Genomic DNA, 16,196 nt, shown 5'->3' with positions numbered 1-16,196 from the left:
GAAACTGTAAGTGTTGTTCAGATACAAGTACATTTTTTCGCTAATCTAGATTAATGTGCTTTGTCTAACGGCCGGGTATATGGTCAATGCAGATTCATGTTTCCCTATGCGACATTAAACACTGGTCTTGTTATACATTCAACTTGCGTCACAGAGTTATTTACATCCTTGACTCTAGTAAGACTAAAATTAGCGCAGATATTAAGCAATATAGTAGACATACTTGGATTGTACCTATGTTGGCTTCTGCCATGCAACAATGCTTGACCCTCTTCTTCAGTGACGGGAAAGAAGATGTAACTACATGGGCTTATAACGAACCTGTTGTGCCAAGACACCGATTTGAGTAAGAAATTCTTCTGGATAACCTTACATCTCGTGATAGTTCAAGATTTAACTGTTTATTTATATACCAGTTACATCCAATTATGCAGGGTTGAGAGTGGTGTTTATACTTTGGAGTTCATGAAGAATTGGAATGGGATAGAAGTCGCCAAAGAGCTCAATCCTCGTACTGATTGTAGCCGCCTCCGCCTCTCTGATTGTTCAGATTCTGATTGTGGCCGCCTCCGCTTCCTCCGTTCTGGTTGTGGGCGCCCATACCTGAGCACCCGTACTGAGCAGCGCCACGCCCGCGCCCACTGCTGCTGTTGCTGCGGCTACGTGACTGAAGACCACGCCCACGACCACCTCCTCCACGCCCGCGAGAGATGGTGTTTGCAGAGGATTGTCGTGGATTCAGGCCATGAAGCAGATTGATCCGGGCATCGAACGAAAGAAGCTTGCTGTAGAGTTCAGCCACGGTGACAGGCTCCACATGGGCGGCAAGTACAGAGACAACCGGATTGTAGTCGAGATCGAGTCCAGCAAGAATATGCGATGTGATCTCGCCATCAGTGAGAAGTGTTCCACCAGCACATGCAATCTCATCGGTGAGAGATTTGACTTTTGCAAGGTAGTCCGCCATACTCAAATTCCCCTTCTGAAGATTGTGCAAAGCGATTCTAGTATTGATCGACTGCGCCTGACTTTGAGCTGCGAAGGTGGCATGGATGGCAGCCCATACCTCGTGCGGCGTCTGAAGCGTGATGACTTGGGCAAGGATCTCGCGGGAGAAGGATCCCATCAAGTACCCTTGAAGCTGCTGCTGCTGTGCGAACCAGAGGACTCGCGCCATGTTGACGACTTGTTCCTCCTTCCCGTCCTTGGTGACGGTGAGAGTGGCCGGCGGCGCTTGGCTCGTCAGCTCGAGGAAGTGCTGCATCTGAGCGCCTTCGATTTGAGGCAACACGATGGCCTTCCACAGGAGAAAATTGCTCCTGGTTAGCTTCTCTTGAGGTGGTGGTCCAATGGACATGGCGTGGGTGGTGCTTGATGATGGGGCGAAGAGGGAGGCTGATGAATCGGTGGTGAGCGCACTCATGGTGCTGGCGAGGGCGGATGATGTGGTTCCGGTCATGGCTTTCCCTGGAGCTAGATGAGATTCAATCTAGAGGAGGAAGAGGCTCTGATGACCATATAAAATTATGATGGAAGCATTAAACCCTTTTCTCGGGCCGCACTTGTATATATTGAGTAGATGTCGTGGCTTACAAGAAGAACAGATCGATCGTAGATCGTACAGAGAGAGATCGATAGGAGAGTCAGAACAGAAGAAGAGATAGAGAAAGATTACAACTTAAAACAACTTTCCTATCTCAATACAACTTATTCTAACAGACATCACTTTTTTCAGTGAGTAAGCCTTCTTGTAGATACACCGCATCCATATAATTCATGTCGCCAATGATTGATGCAGTGTGTTCCTTGTCACATGCAATCAGCCTAGATATGCCGAAGTCTGAAATCTTGGGTATGAAGTTATCATCCAAAAGTATATTAGCTGGTTTGACATCGCCGTGTAGAATTATAGTATTTGTTTTTGAGTGCATATAAGCTAGACCATCGACTGAATGTGGAGCAATACTTAGACGTGCATCCAAGTTGAGAGCCACCTTGTTATTGCTGTTGTGAAGAATGTCATGGAGGCTACCTTGCGAGATAAACTCATAGACCAGCATGGGGGATCGACTTCAAGGCAACAACCAATGAGTCTAACAATGTTCTTGTGGATGACTTGAGATTGGATGATTACTTCATTTGCAAATTGGTCACTCTCTAGCACAGAACCATTAATCGGCTTCTTTACTGCAACTAGTTTATTGTCAAGAATGCCCTTGTAAACTTCACCAAAGCAACTTTTTCCAATTAATTTGCTCTTCACCAAAATTGGCTTGAGCTCATCCTTTCTGAAAAGTTTAATCACATTTGCCTTCTCTAATGTAGGGCCACCGTTCTTTCTGTAAAATTCTTTCGCCTTCTTTTTCTCCTTGTGAAGAATAACAAGAAACGATATAATCACCAGAAGAAGAACACCCGCTATTGCACCTAGATGGACAAAATGCAAACTCAGTCTGAATCACTAATTAAATTTACAATTAATTACACTGTTACCCGCTGGAATTGGCTGAGGCCTTGATGTTGGAAATATGCCCTAGAGGCAATAATAAAAGCATTATTATTATATTTCTTTGTTCATGATAATTGTCTTTATTCATGCTATAACTGTATTATCCGGAAATCGTAATACACGTGTGAATACATAGACCATAATATGTCCCTAGTAAGCCTCTAGTTGACTAGCTCGTTGATCAACAGATAGTCATGGTTTCCTGGCTATGGACATTGGATGTCATTGATAACGGGATCACATCATTAGGAGAATGATGTGATGGACAAGACCCAATCCTACGCATGGCACAAAGATCGTGTAGTTCGTTTGCTAGAGCTTTTCCAATGTCAAGTATCTTTTCCTTTGACCATGAGATCGTGTAACTCCCGGATACCGTAGGAGTGCTTTGGGTGTATCAAACGTCACAACGTAACTGGGTGACTATAAAGGTGCATTACAGGTATCTCCGAAAGTGTCTGTTGGGTTGACACGGATCGAGACTGGGATTTGTCACTCCATATAATGGAGAGGTATCACTGGGCCCACTCGGTAATGCATCATCATTATGAGCTCAAGGTGACCAAGTGGTTGGTCACGGGATCATGCATTACGGTACGAGTAAAGTGACTTGCCGGTAACGAGATTGAACAAGGTATTGGGATACCGACGATCGAGTCTCGGGCAAGTAACATACCGATTGACAAAGGGAATTGTATACGGGGTTGATTAATCCTCGACATCGTGGTTCATCCGATGAGATCATCGTGGAGCATGTGGGAGCCATCATGGGTATCCAGATCCTGCTGTTGGTTATTGACCGGAGAGTCGTCTCGGTCATGTCTGCTTGTCTCCCGAACCCGTAGGGTCTACACACTTAAGGTTCGGTGACGCTAGGGTTATGAAGATATGTATATGCAGTAATCCGAATGTTGTTCGGAGTCCCGGATGAGATCCCGGACGTCACGAGGAGTTCCGGAATGGTCCGGAGGTAAAGAATTATATATAGGAAGTGCTGTTTCGGCCATCGGGACAAGTTTCGGGGTTATCGGTATTGTACCGGGACCACCGGAGGGGTCCCGTGGGCCCACCGGGTGGGGCCACCTGTCCCGGGGGGCCACATGGGCTGTAGGGGTGCGCCTTGGCCTACATGGGCCAAGGGCACCAGCCCTACTAGGCCCATGCGCCTAGGGTTTCCACCACGGAGGAGTCCAAGTGGTGGAAGGCACCCCGAGGTGCCTTGGGGGGGAGGGAAACCCTCCCCTGGCCACCGCACCTAGGAGATTGGATCTCCTAGGCTGCGCACCACCCCCCTTGGCCCTCCTATATATAGTGGGGAGAGGAGGGATTTCATACCTCAGCCTTTGGTGCTTCCTCTCTCCCCGTTACGTCTCTCTCTCGCAGTATAGGCGAAACCCTGCTACTGTGACGCCCTGCATCCACCACCACGCCGTCGTGTTGCTGGATCTTCATCAACCTCTCTTCCCCCCTTGCTGGATCAAGAAAGGAGGAGACGTCATCCGTTCTGTACGTGTGTTGAACGCGGAGGCACCGCCCGTTCGGTGCTAAGATCATCGGTGATTTGAATCACGTCGTGTTCGACTACATCATCCCCGTTCTTTGAACGCTTCCGCTCGCGATCTACAAGGTACGTAGATGCATCTAATCACTCGTTTCTAGATGAACTCCTAGATGGATCTTGGTGAAACCGTAGGAAAATTTTTGTTTTCTGCAACGTTCCCCAACAGTGGCATCATGAGCTAGGTCTATGCGTAGTTCTCTTGCACGAGTAGAACACAAAGTAGTTGTGGGCGTTGATTTTGTTCAATATGCTTGCCGTTACTAGTCTTATCTTGATTCGGCGGCATCGTGGGATGAAGCGGCCCGGACCGACCTTACACGTATTCTTACGTGAGACAGGTTCCACCGACTGACATGCACTAGTTGCATAAGGTGGCCAGCGGGTGTCTGTCTCTCCTACTTTAGTCGGATCGGATTCGATGAAAAGGGTCCTTATGAAGGGTAAATAGCAATTGGCTTATCACGTTGTGGTCTTTGCGTAGGTAAGAAACGTTCTTGCTAGAAACCCATAGCAGCCACGTAAAACATGCAAACAACAATTAGAGGACGTCTAACTTGTTTTTGCAGGGTATGCTATGTGATGTGATATGGCCAAAAGGATGTGATGAATGATATATGTGATGTATGAGATTGATCATGTTCTTGTAATAGGAATCACGACTTACATGTCGATGAGTATGACGGTGACAGGATGATCATGGAGCCCCAAGATGGAGATCAAAGGAGCTATGTGATATTGGCCATATCATGTCACTATTATTATTTGATTGCATATGATGTTTATCATGTTTTGCATCTTGTTTACTTAAAACGACGGTAGTAAATAAGATGATCCCTTACAACAATTTCAAGAAGTGTTCTCCCCTAACTGTGCACCGTTGCTACAGTTCGTCGCTTCGAAGCACCACGTGTTAATCGGGTGTGATAGATCCTTTCGTTCAGATACAACGGGTGTAAGAAGTTTTACACATGCAAAAACACTTAGGGTTAACTTGACGAGCCTAGCATGTGAAGACATGGCCTCGGAACACAGAGACCGAAAGGTCGAACACGAGTCGTATGGAAGATACGATCAACATGGAGATGTTCACCGACGATGACTAGTCCGTCTCACGTGTTAATCGGACACGGCTTAGTCGACTTGGATCGTGTAACACTTAGATGACTAGAGGGATGTCTAATCTGAGTGGGAGTTCATTAATAATTTGATTAGATGAACTTAATTATCATGAACTTAGTCTAAAATCTTTATAATATGTCCTGTAGATCAAATGGCCAACGTTGTATTCAATTTCAACGCGTTCCTAGAGAAAACCAAGCTGAAAGACGATGGCAGCAACTATACAAACTGGGTCCGGAACCTGAGGATCATCCTCATAGCTGCCAAGAAAGATTATGTCCTACAAGCACCGCTAGGTGATCCACCCGTCCCACAGAACCAAGACGCTATGAACGCTTGGCAGACACGTACTGATGACTACTCCCTCATTCAGTGCGGCATGCTTTACAGCTTAGAACCGGGGCTCCAAAAGCGTTTTGAGAGACATGGAGCATATGAGATGTTCGAAGAGCTAAAAATGGTTTTTCAAGCTCATGCCCGGATCGAGAGATATGAAGTCTCCGATAAGTTCTTCAGCTGTAAGATGGAGGAAAATAGTTCTGTCAGTGAGCACATACTCACTATGTCTGGGTTACATAACCGCTTGACTCAGCTGGGAGTTAATCTCCCGGATGACGCGGTCATTGACAGAATCCTCCAGTCGCTTCCACCAAGCTACAAGAGCTTTGTGATGAACTTCAATATGCAGGGGATGGTAAAGACCATTCCTGAAGTATTTTCTATGCTGAAATCAGCAGAGGTAGAAGTCAAGAAGGAACATCAAGTGTTGATGATGAATAAAACCACTAAGTTCAAAAGGGGCAAGGGTAAAAAGAACTTCAAGAAGGACGGCAAGGAAGTTGCTTCGCCCGGCAAGCAAGCTGTCGGGAAGAAGTCAAAGAATGGACCCAAGCCTGAGACAGAGTGCTTTTATTGCAAAGGGAAGGGTCACTGGAAGCGGAACTGCCCCAAATACTTAGCGGATAAGAAGGCCGGCAACACCAATGGTATATTTGATATACATGTAATTGATGTGTACCTTACCAGTACTCGTAGTAACTCCTAGGTATTTGATACCGGTGCCGTTGCTCATATTTGTAACTCACCATAGGAGCTGCGGAATAAACGGAAACTGGAAAGGGACGAGGTGACGATGCACGTCGGGAATGGTTCCAAGGTCGATGTGATCGCTGTCGGCACGCTACCTCTACATTTACCTACGGGATTAATTATAAACCTCAATAATTGTTATTTAGTGCCATGTCTGAGCATGAACATTGTATCAGGATCTCGTTTAATACGAGATGGCTACTCATTTAAATCCGAGAATAATGGTTGTTCTATTTATATGAGAGATATGTTTTATGGTCATGCTCCGATAGTCAATGGTTTATTCTTAATGAATCTCGAGCGTATTACTACACATATTCATAGTGTGAATACCAAAAGATGTAAAGTTGATAATGATAGTCCCACATACTTGTGGCACTGCCGCCTTGGTCACATAGGTGTCAAACGCATGAAGAAGCTCCATGCAGATGGACTTTTAGAGTCTCTTGATTATGAATCATTTGACACGTGCGAACCATGCCTCATGGGTAAAATGACCAAGACTCCGTTCTCAGGAACAATGGAGCGAGCAACCAACTTATTGGAAATCATACATACTGATGTGCGCGGTCCAATGAGTGTTGAGGCTCGCGGTGGCTATCGTTATGTTCTCACCCTAACTGATGACTTGAGTAGATATGGGTATGTCTACTTAATGAAACACAAATCTGAAACCTTTGAAAAGTTCAAAGAATTTCAGAGTGAGGTTGAGAATCAACGTGACAGAAAAATCAAGTTTCTACGATCAGATCGTGGAGGAGAATACTTGAGTCACGAATTTGGCACACACTTAAGAAAATGTGGAATAGTTTCACAACTCACGCCGCCTGGAACACCTCAGCGTAACGGTGTGTCCGAACGTCGTAATCGCACTCTATTAGATATGGTGCGATCTATGATGTCTCTTGCCGATTTACCGCTATCTTTTTGGGGCTATGCTTTAGAGACTGCCGCATTCACTTTAAATAGGGCTCCGTCGAAATCCGTTGAGACCACACCGTATGAATTATGGTTTGGGAAGAAACCTAAGCTGTCGTTTCTAAAAGTTTGGGGATGCGATGCTTATGTCAGGAAACTTCAACCTGAAAAGCTCGAACCCAAGTCGGAAAAATGCGTCTTCATAGGATACCCTAAAGAAACTTATGGGTATACCTTCTACCTCAGATCCGAAGGCAAGATCTTTGTTGCCAAGAATGGGTCCTTTCTAGAGAAAGAGTTTCTCTCGAAAGAAGTAAGTGGGAGGAAAGTAGAACTTGATGAAGTATTGCCTCTTGAACCGGTAAATGGCGCAACTCAAGAAAATGTTCCTGAGGTGCCTGCACCGACTAGAGAGGAAGTTATTAATGATGATCAAGATACTTCTGATCAAGCTCCTACTGAAATTCGAAGGTCCACAAGGACACGTTCCGCACCAGAGTGGTACGGCAACCCTGTCTTGGAAATCATGTTGTTAGACAACAGTGAACCTACGAACTATGAAGAAGCGATGGCGGGCCCGGATTCCGACAAATGGCTAGAAGCCATGAAATCCGAGATAGGATCCATGTATGAAAACGAAGTATGGACTTTGACTGACTTGCCCGTTGAACGGCGAGCCATAGAAAATAAATGGATCTTCAAGAAGAAGACAGACGCGGATGGTAATGTGACCATCTATAAAGCTCGGCTTGTCGCTAAGGGTTATCGACAAGTTCAAGGAATTGACTACGATGAGACTTTCTCACCGGTAGCGAAGCTAAAGTCCGTCCGAATCATGTTAGCAATTGCCGCATTCTACGATTATGAGATATGGCAAATGGACGTCAAAACGGCATTCCTTAATGGTTTCCTTAAGGAAGAGTTGTATATGATGCAGCCGGAAGGTTTTGTCGATCCTAAGAATGCTGACAAGGTGTGCAAGCTCCAACGCTCGATTTATGGGCTGGTGCAAGCATCTCGGAGTTGGAACATTCGCTTTGATGAGATGATCAAAGCGTTTGGGTTTACGCAGACTTATGGAGAAGCCTGCGTTTACAAGAAAGTGAGTGGGAGCTCTGTAGCATTTCTCATACTATATGTAGATGACATACTTTTGATGGGAAATGATATAGAACTCTTGGACAGCATCAAGGCCTACTTGAATAAGAGTTTTTCAATGAAGGACCTTGGAGAAGCTGCTTATATATTAGGCATCAAGATCTATAGAGATAGATCAAGACGCCTCATAGGTCTTTCACAAAGCACATACCTTGATAAGATTTTGAAGAAGTTCAAAATGGATCAGTCCAAGAAAGGGTTCTTGCCTGTTTTGCAAGGTATGAAATTGAGCTCAGCTCAATGTCCGACCACGGCAGAAGAGATAGAAGAGATGAGTGTCATCCCCTATGCCTCAGCCATAGGTTCTATTATGTATGCCATGCTGTGTACCAGACCTGATGTAAACCTTGCCGTAAGTTTGGTAGGAAGGTACCAAAGTAATCCCGGCAAGGAACACTGGACAGCGGTCAAGAATATCCTGAAGTACCTGAAAAGGACAAAGGACATGTTTCTCGTTTATGGAGGTGACGAAGAGCTCGTCGTAAAGGGTTACGTCGACGCTAGCTTCGACACAGATCTAGATGACTCTAAGTCACAAACCGGATACGTGTATATGTTGAATGGTGGAGCAGTGAGCTGGTGCAGCTGCAAACAGAGCGTCGTGGCGGGATCTACATGTGAAGCGGAGTACATGACAGCCTCGGAGGCAGCACATGAAGCTATATGGGTGAAGGAGTTCATCACCGACCTAGGAGTCATACCCAATGCGTCGGGGCCAATCAAACTCTTTTGTGACAACACTGGAGCTATTGCACTTGCCAAGGAGCCCAGGTTTCACAAGAAGACAAGGCACATCAAGCGTCGCTTCAACTCCATTCGTGAAAATGTTCAAGATGGAGACATAGAGATTTGTAAAGTACATACGGACCTGAATATAGCAGATCCGTTGACTAAACCTCTCCCTAGGGCAAAACATGATCAACACCAGAATTCCATGGGTGTTCGATTCATCTCAATGTAACTAGATTATTGACTCTAGTGCAAGTGGGAGACTGTTGGAAATATGCCCTAGAGGCAATAATAAAAGCATTATTATTATATTTCTTTGTTCATGATAATTGTCTTTATTCATGCTATAACTGTATTATCCGGAAATCGTAATACACGTGTGAATACATAGACCATAATATGTCCCTAGTAAGCCTCTAGTTGACTAGCTCGTTGATCAACAGATAGTCATGGTTTCCTGGCTATGGACATTGGATGTCATTGATAACGGGATCACATCATTAGGAGAATGATGTGATGGACAAGACCCAATCCTAAGCATGGCACAAAGATCGTGTAGTTCGCTTGCTAGAGCTTTTCCAATGTCAAGTATCTTTTCCTTTGACCATGAGATCGTGTAACTCCCGGATACCGTAGGAGTGCTTTGGGTGTATCAAACGTCACAACGTAACTGGGTGACTATAAAGGTGCATTACAGGTATCTCCGAAAGTGTCTGTTGGGTTGACACGGATCGAGACTGGGATTTGTCACTCCATATAACGGAGAGGTATCACTGGGCCCACTCGGTAATGCATCATCATTATGAGCTCAAGGTGACCAAGTGGTTGGTCACGGGATCATGCATTACGGTACGAGTAAAGTGACTTGCCGGTAACGAGATTGAACAAGGTATTGGGATACCGATGATCGAGTCTCGGGCAAGTAACATACCGATTGACAAAGGGAATTGTATACGGGGTTGATTAATCCTCGACATCGTGGTTCATCCGATGAGATCATCGTGGAGCATGTGGGAGCCATCATGGGTATCCAGATCCCGCTGTTGGTTATTAACCGGAGAGTCGTCTCGGTCATGTCTGCTTGTCTCCCGAACCCGTAGGGTCTACACACTTAAGGTTCGGTGACGCTAGGGTTATGAAGATATGTATATGCAGTAATCCGAATGTTGTTCGGAGTCCCGGATGAGATCCCGGACGTCACGAGGAGTTCCGGAATGGTCCGGAGGTAAAGAATTATATATAGGAAGTGCTGTTTCGGCCATCGGGACAAGTTTCGGGGTTATCGGTATTGTACCGGGACCACCGGAGGGGTCCCGTGGGCCCACCGGGTGGGGCCACCTGTCCCGGGGGGCCACATGGGCTGTAGGGGTGCGCCTTGGCCTACATGGGCCAAGGGCACCAGCCCTACTAGGCCCATGCGCCTAGGGTTTCCACCACGGAGGAGTCCAAGTGGTGGAAGGCACCCCGAGGTGCCTTGGGGGGGAGGGAAACCCTCCCCTGGCCGCCGCACCTAGGAGATTGGATCTTCTAGGCTGCGCACCACCCCCCCTTGGCCCTCCTATATATAGTGGGGGAGAGGAGGGATTTCATACCTCAGCCTTTGGTGCATCCTCTCTCCCCGTTACGTCTCTCTCTCGCAGTATAGGCGAAACCCTGCTACTGTGACGCCCTGCATCCACCACCACGCCGTCGTGTTGCTGGATCTTCATCAACCTCTCTTCCCTCCTTGCTGGATCAAGAAAGGAGGAGACGTCATCCGTTCTGTACGTGTGTTGAACGCGGAGGCACCGTCCGTTCGGTGCTAAGATCATCGGTGATTTGAATCACGTCGTGTTCGACTACATCATCCCCGTTCTTTGAACGCTTCCGCTCGCAATCTACAAGGTACGTAGATGCATCTAATCACTCGTTGCTAGATGAACTCCTAGATGGATCTTGGTGAAACCGTAGGAAAATTTTTGTTTTCTGCAACGTTCCCCAACACTTGATACTTGTACTTGTACTTGTAAATATTTATTTTAATTGAAAATATACCGTAGAACTATTGTTCTACGGTCAGGGGGTCAAAAAAATTAATTACACTGTTGGTTTTACCAGAAATAATAATTAAATTGAGTTTCTTGTGTTCATGTTCTCGGAATCTAAAAAACATCCCAACTGGAATTATGAGATGAAAAAAGAATCTAAATCAAAAGTGGAAAAGGATTGAAACTCTGATGAAATTGAGCAGTATACAACCGAATGGTTGAAATCCTTTGGAACAACTATGTAAGGGGCGCGTATATATGAATGAAGAGATGTACAAGCAGTTCTCCTATGTGATACATGCATGAACAACTATGTAAGGGGCGCGGGCATGATTATTGATTCTACTTGGAACAGATCTCGTTGTGACGTTTCGGGTTTGCCTCGTGGTGATCCTATATGCTATTTTTTTATATGTTCTTAATTAGTTCTATTGAACTTTTACCGGAAACACGGATTCCAAACTGTTGAGAGGAAAATGAATCAACTATCTTCTTTACGAGATGGCATCTGCTATTTATACAAGCGAAAGGACACCATTGGAAAAGGTGTCTGTTTAGAGGAGGTGCCTGTTCGGCAGGAACCGACACGGCAGTTTTACAACTGCCTGCGGTTAGTACAAGCAGGTATTAATCCCATAATTAACACATGGTTAATTTATTCTAACACCCCCTAATTAATGCTTGATCTTGTGAGCAGACATCATCTTGATAAAGTTTCCTCCAAAATCCTGTGGGAAAAAATGAGGATAGAGGTGTTTGATATGTTGCCAAAACTCCTTCAAACCCAGTAGGAAAAATAAGGAGAAAATGCCGCAACATATAATGATTATTGTCTGTTTAACTCAATATGAGAAAAACCCATAGAATTAAAGGACAATAAATATGTCGTATATACTTTTTTTAAAAACCCGGTGGGGAAAACAAAAATATGACATATGGTCTTGTGTTGATATTACCTCATTAAAAACCTTTATGAGAACCTATAAAGTAAACTCATGAAGGGAAAAAGAGTATAATATGATGCTTTTAATAGGAACAATTCAGGAAGATACTCCCCCTGACTCTTGCATATTCCAAAGTCGTCATATACCAATTCCATGAACACATTTCTCAAACATAGAAGTTGGTAGAGACCTGGTGAACAAATCAGTCGCATGATTTGACTTCCAAGATATGCAATATAGTGATATTGCTTATTATGTAACCTTGCATCCGGGCAACATAAGAAACATCACTAGTGCAGAACCGGACTACAGCACCGGTTCGTAAGGGCCTTTAGTGCCGGTTCTGCAACCGGCACTAAAGGGTGGGAACTAAAGGTCCTCCCCTTTAGAACCGGTTCTGCACGAACCGTTGCTAAAGGGCCACCACGTGGCACGAGCCAGCGCCGGGGGCGGGGAGCCCTTTAGTACCGGTTGGTAACACCAACCGGTACTAAAATGTTTGGGGGGTTTTGGATTCTTGATTTGTTTTTCCTTTAATTCTGTCTTTTCCATTTAATTCTTTTTCGTTTGCTGGTATTTTAACATACTACATATTGTACATGTTATGCATATATAAAAATAGAATTTCTTGTAGAACCGATCATATATATACTAGCACATATGCCCGTGCGTTGCAACGGGGAGATACTCTTTTTGCAAGAAGCAGGAGAGATAATTTGTGTGTTCTAAAAAACGGTCTCCACAGTGATGGGCGACAGAGCGAGGAGCTGCGGTCTTCTCACGGGTCATCTTTGGAGCGCCAGATCTTGATAGTGGTGGGGCTGGTCAGCGTGGCGGCGACCACCCAACTGATACCTTTTTTTTCATAGTCCATTCCCCTTGCGTACTTTGGTTTTTGCTGCTCATCTGCGCGACAGAAAAAAGAAATACATGGTAGGTCCAGTTTGGCCCATCCGGGGAATATCCAATAAAAATAGGGAACTACATACGGAATGGATGGAACAAAATCTATACATATATGTTTTTCTTTTCTTAGGGCAGCTGCGTAGGAGCTACTATATGATGCTTGTTGTGTCAAATAGCGCGTGAGACTCATAACAGTTCTTGTCTGGGCCAGCCCACTGGCTGGCACCGAAATAAGCTGTGTTTGCAAGGCACGAGTAATAATCCAAAAATCCACGTGTTGAACGATCGAACACATGACCTTATTCGATCGTGTGCCACTAGCCACGGCAATAAACGCCTACTGGTAAGCAATGGCCGGCGCGAATAATTAAGAAGACAGTGCAACGTCAGATTTAAAACATTTTTTGACCTTTTTAAAAATTTGAATTACCAAATATTCTTGGAAATGTGGTTTTTTAAAATTACGAACAATGTTTATAGTATTCCATACATTTTGCAAAAAACAAGACCAAAATTTGAAACAACATCATTTTCCAAAGACATGAACCTTTTATTAAAACCTGAACATTTTATTATTTGTGACCGACTTTTGGAAACGGAACATGTTTTGAACATTCAAAACAAATTTATCAAATATGTTCTCCAACGCAGACATTATTCTGAATCTGTGAACATTTTACTAAAACAACAATATATTTCAAAAATCAAAGTGCAACGTCAGATTTCAAATATTTTTTCACTTTTTTAAAATATGAATACCCGAATATTCTTGAAAACATATTTTTTTAATTACCAACAAATTTTATAATATTCCGTACATCTTGCAAAAAACATGACCAAAATTTGAAACAACATAATTTTCTGAAGACATTAAACTTTTATCAAAACCCAAACATTTTATTATTTGTGACCGACTTTTGAAAACGGAACTTGTTTTGAACATTCAAACAAATTTATGAAATATGTTTTCAAACGCAGACATTATTTTGAACCTGTCAACATTTTAGTAAAGCAATAATATATTTCAAAAATAGAATATTTTTTAAAATAGATGTTGTTCAAAGCTCAACTTTTTTGAATATTTATAAATTTGAAAAAAAAAACAGAACAAGAAAATAAATTAATGTTCCAAACATTTTTCAAAAGGGGGAGATGATATTGTAACTAAAAAATCCGGAAATTTACAAAAATTCAAGTTCTGATTTTTTTGAAAATTTTGAATTGTGAAATAAAGTAAAAATACAAATAAATTTGAACGGAAAACTAAAACGAGCCGGCCCAGTCTTCGGCCGAATGTGCGATGGCCGACTATCTACCGCAAAGGTGAAAAAAAGGCTTTTCGCGGCTACATGGGAAAGGCTTTGCTGGGCACAGCCTGTGCACGCCATGTATAAAATTCTGGAGTGCTAAAAAATAGACTATATGCACAAAAATTTAGTAGCACCTCGGATGTAAAAATAAATTTGAAAAATATGTTACGAAAAATAAATAGACATACGCAGACATTATTTTAAATATGTGAACATTTTACTAAAACAAGAATATATTTCTACAATCGAATATTTTTTAAATACATGTTTTTAAAACCGTAACATTTTTTTTAATATTTATGGATATGAAAAAAAATCGGAACGAGAAAACAAATTACCGTTCGAAACATTTTTAAAAGGGGAAGACAATATTGTGACTCAAAAAAGAAATCGGAAATTTTACAAAAATTCAAGTTCTGAACTTTTTTGAAAATTATGAGTTACGAAATAAATTAAAAATACAAAAAGTTTGCTCGGACAAACAAAACGGTCCGGCCCAGTCTTGGGCGACCTGTGCGATTGCAGACTATCTATCGCACAGGGCGAGTAAAAGAGTTTTCTCGGCTACATGGGCAGGCAAATAAGTGGGCTGGCTTTGCCGAGCGACAGCGTGTGCGGGCCAACTATAGAATTCTAGATTGCTAAAAAAATAGACGTGCACACATAAAATTAGTACCACCACGGATAGACAAATAAATTTCGACGGTGAACTGATGAAAAAATTGAAAAAACGCACCTTACATTATTATATATATATATATATATATATATATATATATATAGGTAAATTGTTTGGGGCACCTAGGTGCCTGGGCATCTAGAGTATCAACCGTTCGATCAACTCATCATCCGATCGAGGTATATCGGGTTTACAGCTGCCCAACCCGTTAAAACATTAAATACACCGGCTTAAGTTTGGGCAAGGGTGTTAGTTGCCGATGTTGTCACGGTGATTGTGGGTGTTAACCTCTCGGGGTGGCACATTGCCGAAAGACGTTGTATCAACCGTCTTGGCTTTTCTTCTATGAATATATGATACGCATGCTTGTGCGTATTTGAGAAAAAAAAACAGGAATCACATAGAGCAGGGCGAAGATGAAGACGACAAGCATTTGACAACGAGAGTCCGGACGCGCACGGCCGGCAACCTGGACTTCACAATCAAGGGCGGCCGGCCATTACTTTTATTTTATCCCAAACTGCAACGGTGCCGGCCTCCCTTCGTTGCAACATGCCCGTTGGGGACCTGTAATGTAAAGTGAATATAAGCCATCAGACACTAGAAGATTGAACTGACTTTTTTATGGTCATACAAACTTTTGAAACGATCAAATCTTGCCGATATACATCATATTATATCGAGAAAAGTATACTTTTCGTCCCTTAATTCTTGGCGGAGTCTAGATTTAGTCATTCAACTTCAAAACCGGACAACTTGCACCCTTAACTCCTGAAACCGGACAAGATTCATCCCTGATCACAGTTTTGACCGGTTTTGGTGTTGTCCCACCCAGATTTTGACCGTTCCGACTCAAATTTGCCTACCTTTTCCAAGTCCACGTAATATTTTCAAATTTGGTTACTTTTTTCAAATACGTGAACCTTTTTTAAATTTGTGTACTTTTTATTAAATCTGCGTACTTTTTCCAAGTTCATGTACTTTTTCAAATATGCGTATTTTTTTAAAGTTCATTTAGTTTTTTAAGTTCATTTAATTTTTTTAAATTGATGTACCTTTTCATATTCGGGTACATTTTTTTGAAAGAGTTCATGTTGAAAATTTTATGCGAACTTGAAAAAAGTACGCCGATGTTGACTTCTCTTATGCAAAAATATGTGGATTTCAAAAATTATTTCAACTTGAAACAAGTACGTGAATTTCAAACAAAGTTCATGGATTATAAAAGGAACACGGATTTGAAAAAA

Source organism: Triticum urartu, chromosome 6A (genome assembly GCF_056163025.1).
Source record: "Triticum urartu cultivar PI428250 chromosome 6A, HENAU_Tu73, whole genome shotgun sequence".
Taxonomy (NCBI): domain Eukaryota; kingdom Viridiplantae; phylum Streptophyta; class Magnoliopsida; order Poales; family Poaceae; genus Triticum; species Triticum urartu.
The sequence above is the reverse complement of the archived record's forward strand: the minus strand, read 5'-3'. Positions refer to the sequence as shown.